Below are 6,124 nucleotides of genomic sequence, written 5' to 3'. Positions count from 1 at the left end.
CTTTTTATTATTTTGCTCTCTGGTGAAAATAAATGAGTATGTCCTCCTCCATAGTCGTTCACTCTTGACTGAGTGATCTTGGTTGACGATGATACATTTTCTTTGGCTATAGCAGCCCTCGCGATGCTCCTCCACTTGTTATGGCCTTTTGCGTTTCGGGAACATTGGACTATGTAGGTTTGTGTTATAATAAATGAGTATGTTATCATTCATAATTTAAATTAAGTCTTGTAAAGTCTTGGAGATAATGCCCAGCTTTATTGCAACTTTGTTGCAGTCTAGAAGCATAAGATTTTCAAAGAACTAGGAAAGGTTTTCCTAACTCAGGGATAGAAATGTTGGAAGAGAGCGAAAATATAAAACATATTTTAAAAGGCTTTTAGTGTAAATATTTAATTATTTTGGATAATTAAAAGCAAGAAAATCACCCAAATTGTGCTATCAACTTTCAACATCAATTCTTTTAATGGTTTTAACCCTAGACGTAACTTACGTTTAGTACCTATACGAAAGCATGCTAAGGTTAATTGTGTTTTGTTATTTTATTTATTGTTATACTGAATATTATGACACGCAAGTGTATATAATATCATATAATGCCTCATATTTCACAAGAAAATAGTTCAATCCCTATGTACAAATATAATAGAGCGTGAAGGTAGAAGATACAATTTATATAGCGATCACTTCCAGGCAGGCAAAGGCGTAGAAGAAAACACTATGGAAGCTTGGTAGGTGGTACAATTTTTAAATATATTTATGATATTCAGTGCTGCTTGGCGGCTGTTAAAAGCATAGCCGTATTACATTTCCGGACGAGCTCTGTCACAAAAAGCTAGTCTATTACTAAAATATTAACAATTACTAAGAGGAAAGAGGATTTTCGAATTGATTTCGATATTTACACGACTATCTCTAAACTCTCTCTCTCGAACTGACTAACATGATACAGTGAGCTTGTTTATCTTCTGTTCGTTAGCACTCGATGATGTGGCAATTACCAACTTTGTGTTGTTTACGAGATAGGCGCTTTTGAGACTTGTTGGTACATACTACAGTAACTGATAACGCTTTTGAGACTTGTTGGTACAGACTACATATTGGGTAAAAAGCGGCTGATATTGAGATATTGAATAATATTATACATGCGAAAGAATGTTTGTTTGATTAACTTCGCAACCAACTTGATTTTTGATGTAGAGTAAGTTCAAAAGACTGAGAGTAACATAGGCTACTTTTATTCCAAAAAAACAAACGTTCTCAAGAGATTTTACAAAAAAAACGTATTTAACTTGAACGATAAACGCGACAGCTGTTAATTTCAATAAATGCCAAACTGACTTCTGTTTATCGTTTATTTCGTTACTGTAATCTGCAATCTTATTATTATTTAGCTCTTTATTTATACACCACTATCAAGCCCTAACTTAATACAATAAGATTAGAAATAAAAAAAAGAAGTAGAATACAAAATGCGGCCATATTATAGTAGCGATCTCTGCCAGGCAACCTTGGGATTAGGACAACATGAGCGAGACCGGAAAGGTTGTGTTAAATTATTATAAACCTACATTCAAATAGCTAAATATTAATACATAAACAAAATTGCACAAATAAGAAAAATATAATAAATACCCGATCATATGATAAATAAATAAATAAATATACTACGACAATACACACATCGCCATCTAGCCCCAAAGTAAGCATAGCTTGTGTTATGGGTAGGTACTAAGATGACTGATGAATATTTTTGTGAATAATATGCATAAATACTATACAGATAAACACCCAGATACTTAAACTACACTTATGCTCATCACACAAACTTTTTTCAGTTGTGGGAATCGAACTCACAGCCGTGGACTCAGAAAGCAGGATCGCTACCCACTGTGCCAGTCGGTGTATGATATACATAAATACTTAAGAGCATATAGATAAAAAAAAAATCTTAATAATCGTACTTAATCATCGTACCTGACATCATATCACCACAGGATAGTGTGTGATGTCAGGTAATGATGCAGTCTAAGATGGTAGTGTGCTATTCTGTTAGGGGTATGGCAGTTGCTAATGCTAAGAAGCATTATGGTGATGAGAGAGGAACGAGAAAGAGATGAGAAGGAAAAGAGAGAAAACGCTTGAAGTAGGTTGGCATAAGGTAATGACCAGCAGTTGAGCAGTTCCGTGCAGACCTAGCAGATAGGGGGGTTGTTTTAGTCCGTGCAAGTCGGACATGCCCTGCCATCAGACAGAACTCCGAAGGGATGTCTTATGTCACTCTGTCTCATAAGCTCTCAGATTTTCAGAAGCTGCTTAATCGATGTACAAACAAACACACTTTCGCATTTATAATACTGGTAAGGATGTTACAAAATGCAGTTAACTACAGACACGGTAACTTTGAACTCTCGAGAATATGAACTTCAGAAAACTCCCTCCACGTCTCTTAAATTTGTTGTAAGATTCAAATTTAAGTTTCAGACATGTTCAGCTTAATTAGCAAACCGTATACGAACAAAGAACTATCATAAAACACTTAAGTTTACTCCGCGGGGCACGTTAAAATGTAGAACTTTGCTTACGTAGACATTAAGGTACTTAATCAATAAGTTCGGAATGGCGTTCTGGTTTTCCTTTTTTTAAACTCACGTACACTCACCAACACCCACTAACACAACTTAAATTGTGTTATAGATTTGTTGTATCTGTGTGTATGTACTGTGTGACTGTGTGGCATCATATTTCACAGACAGAAAAACCGATCTTGATTTTGTTTTTCTGTTTCAATGGTGATTTGGTTGGAAGTGTTCTTAGCTATGTTAAATGAAAGTTGGTCCAAGATGGCCGCCGTCACAAAATGGCGGATTACATATTTTTTCACAACTCCCGTAGTATGGGTATCAAATTAAAGGGCTCGACTAATAATGAATAAAGAATAATGTTTCTACGTTATATTAAACTTTTTTTATTATATTTTACTTACCTAGTTGCACCCAAGACAAAATCCGATTTATTGGTGTTTTTCAAAATCCCGCGTAGATTATAAATTTTCAACAGTTGTTTTTGCCAAAAAAGTGATAATAACTGAGCCCGAAGTCGCCAATTGGCTAACTTCGGGCTGTTACTGAAAATACTTTAACAGGAAAAATGCTATAGAAATTTTTTTGGCCCGACTCGGAATTTGAACCTAGGAATTAGTGACTCGTATTAACCATGATTACCACTAGACCACCGTGGTAATCAAAGCAGAACATAGTGGCCGAGAACAAGTAGCTATCTTTAATAAGAAAGTATCACACAATTAAGCACCTTTCTGAAGACGTTCGTTGCGTTTCACTGTAACTTAATTAAAAAAAACAGTGCAGTTTAAAAAAGCTTACTGCAAGTTAACCTTTTTAACATTTGCCAGTAAAAGAAACAACCACACACCGCCTTAACTTAGTGTCCCGCGGGACACGTTAAAACACAAAATTAACTCCGCATAAAAAAGAAAGAAAAGGAAAATGCTTGTTAAAGTTTTGGTAGTTACAATGGAGACAATATTCATGACATTAATTTTGAGAAATGTAAACAGAATTTCTAAGATTAATAAAGTGATTTCAATGTGCGTATTAAATCGCTATTAATTCTAAAACTCCGTGCCATATTTTAAGTTTCTTACGCTATCCAGTAACCATTTATGATACTTTGGCTTCAATTGATGATTTTAACCTATTTAGAGGAAATATTTGTGTGGTGTGTGTCTGTGTACCATATCAACCCATTATCGGCATAATGGGTTGATATGGTATTATCTTGAATTCATTAATTAGCTGTGGCCCGCTACTTTGTCCGCGTTTACTTTGGGTTTTTAAAAAGTACGCAGGAACCCTTAATTTTGACATTACGAGAAGAGAAGGTTTTCACGAAATATTAATCCCCTTTTTACTTATAAGCTTGATTTCGTACTCATAGCAAACACAGAAATAATAACTGTAAATTAAATCAATATTACGACATTATTTTGGGAAATTCCTTATCATAATTTGTTTTATAGAGTGAAATAGGCTGGCGGTCTTTCACTTCTGACCCCGTATTAACCCTTGTCTCCAGCGAAATGACATTTCCTAACTTTCTTAATACCATGTGAAATGAAAAGGTTAATGCCGAACACCTTGACTGAAGTCACAAAAAAGGTCTATTTTTAACTTAATTTATTTGATTTTAATTTCTTTACTCCAATAAACTTGTTTATAAATTACAGACACTTTAACAAATTGATCATGATGCAACTAGAATCTTGAGTGAAGCAAGGGGTTTAGGGGCGTCGAAGAAGACAGTATTACCCTGCGTTAAATAGTGTACCTATCACACCTCGCGAGATAATAAAATCAAGGTTAATAAAAACACTTAAGAATTTATTTTAACAATTTGTGGAGTCAAATTGTCATCACTGAAGCAGCGAAAATTCTAGGTTGTTCTATAATCCATGTCCTAGTAGTTTAATGATATATTTTTAAACGTAGCTCTCTCTACTATTTTGTTTTAGTTTTTAAGAAGCCCACATACCCTGGGTTTTGTATTTTCTCGTACCACTTGATACATGATACGTGATTTACTGACAAATCTATTGAAATGTAGTTATTGAACCAAATATAGGTTACAAATAGATCGGATTATGAGAAAACGGAGTATGGGAATAGATTTTTTTGGTTTTTTTATGCACATATACAGTATATTGTGTAAGTAATTAGGGTTGACATTTACACCATGTTCGGTATTTACTCTGCAGTGTAATAATAAAGAGAAGACTTTACAAACGAAGTAATCATAATAAACCATCATAGTAGAGTTGTTACACTCTAGTGAAATATGAAGTCTATAAATAAAATATCGATGACGTAATATTAGATAAGTGCCTCGGAGAAAATTCGATTTAGTGACATTAGGAATACGTTGGTGCCTTCCGCTATTTGCAGTGAAAGGTTTGCAAGTAATCTTAGACAAAATATCCCTTGGATTCGAAAATAAGACATGTTTTGTTCAGTGTTGTACTAGCGGTGTTGTGAAATAAAACATCGACACTGCAATATCAGCTAAGTCTCTCAGAGAAAATTCATAGCCATTTCAGTGTCATCAGAAAATTCGCTTAATACGGGTACGTTAGTGCCTTCCACCACTATCCAGTGGAAAAGTTTTCTAGAAATCTCTGACAAATATCTTTTAGATACAACGGTAAAATATGATTTGTAGTGTTGTAATGGTATTGTAGTGAAATGTAGAGACCATAAATAAAACATCGACACTAAAATATTGGCTAGTAGCTTACTGCATTCCGCCATTTTCTAGTTGAAAGCTGTGCTAGTAATCTTTGACAAAGGTCTCTTAGAAACGACAGTATTACATATTTTGGATTGTGTTGGAATGGCACTGTAGTGAAATATCGAGTCGATAAATAAAACATCGACAGTGCAATATTAGCTTAGTGTCTGAGATAAAACTCATAGCCAATTCAGTGACTTGCAAGAGTTTTTCTTGGGACTTCTAATACCTTAATCCAGTGGAATGGTTTGCTAGAAATCTCTGATCTCTGACAAATAGCTTTTAGATACGACAGTAATTATTACATGTTATGTATAGGGTTGTAGTGGCACTTTAGTGAAATATGGAGTCCATAAATAAAACATCGACAGTGCAATATTAGCTAAGTGTCTCTGAGAAAATTCATAGCCAATTCAATGACGTCAAGAGATTCTCCTTAATACGGGTACGCTGGTGCCTTTAGCCATTTTCCACTGGAATGGTTTGCGAGTAATCTCTGACAAATGTCCGTTGGACAGCTGGAATTTCTCGCTCGCTATATTTCCCGTCTCTAAACCCGAGACTTTTCCTTAAGTGTCCCCATTTCTTTATTTATTTAATAAAAAGTAAACATCTGACTTACAGTTACTTAAAAACAAAGTATATTCTCTGAGTTATCTTAGAAACTAGGAAAGATAACTACGAATCGTTTCATCCCCAAAAATACATTAAAAGTTCACAAACTGAATTTAGAATCTCCTTTTTTTTTAAATCGGTTAAAAAAGACCGCCATTGACTCCTAATAAATAATAACAAATTGTTTTATTCTCAACAATTACAG

This window comes from Pararge aegeria, chromosome 18 (genome assembly GCF_905163445.1).
Source record: "Pararge aegeria chromosome 18, ilParAegt1.1, whole genome shotgun sequence".
NCBI lineage: Eukaryota > Metazoa > Arthropoda > Insecta > Lepidoptera > Nymphalidae > Pararge > Pararge aegeria.
The sequence above is the reverse complement of the archived record's forward strand: the minus strand, read 5'-3'. Positions refer to the sequence as shown.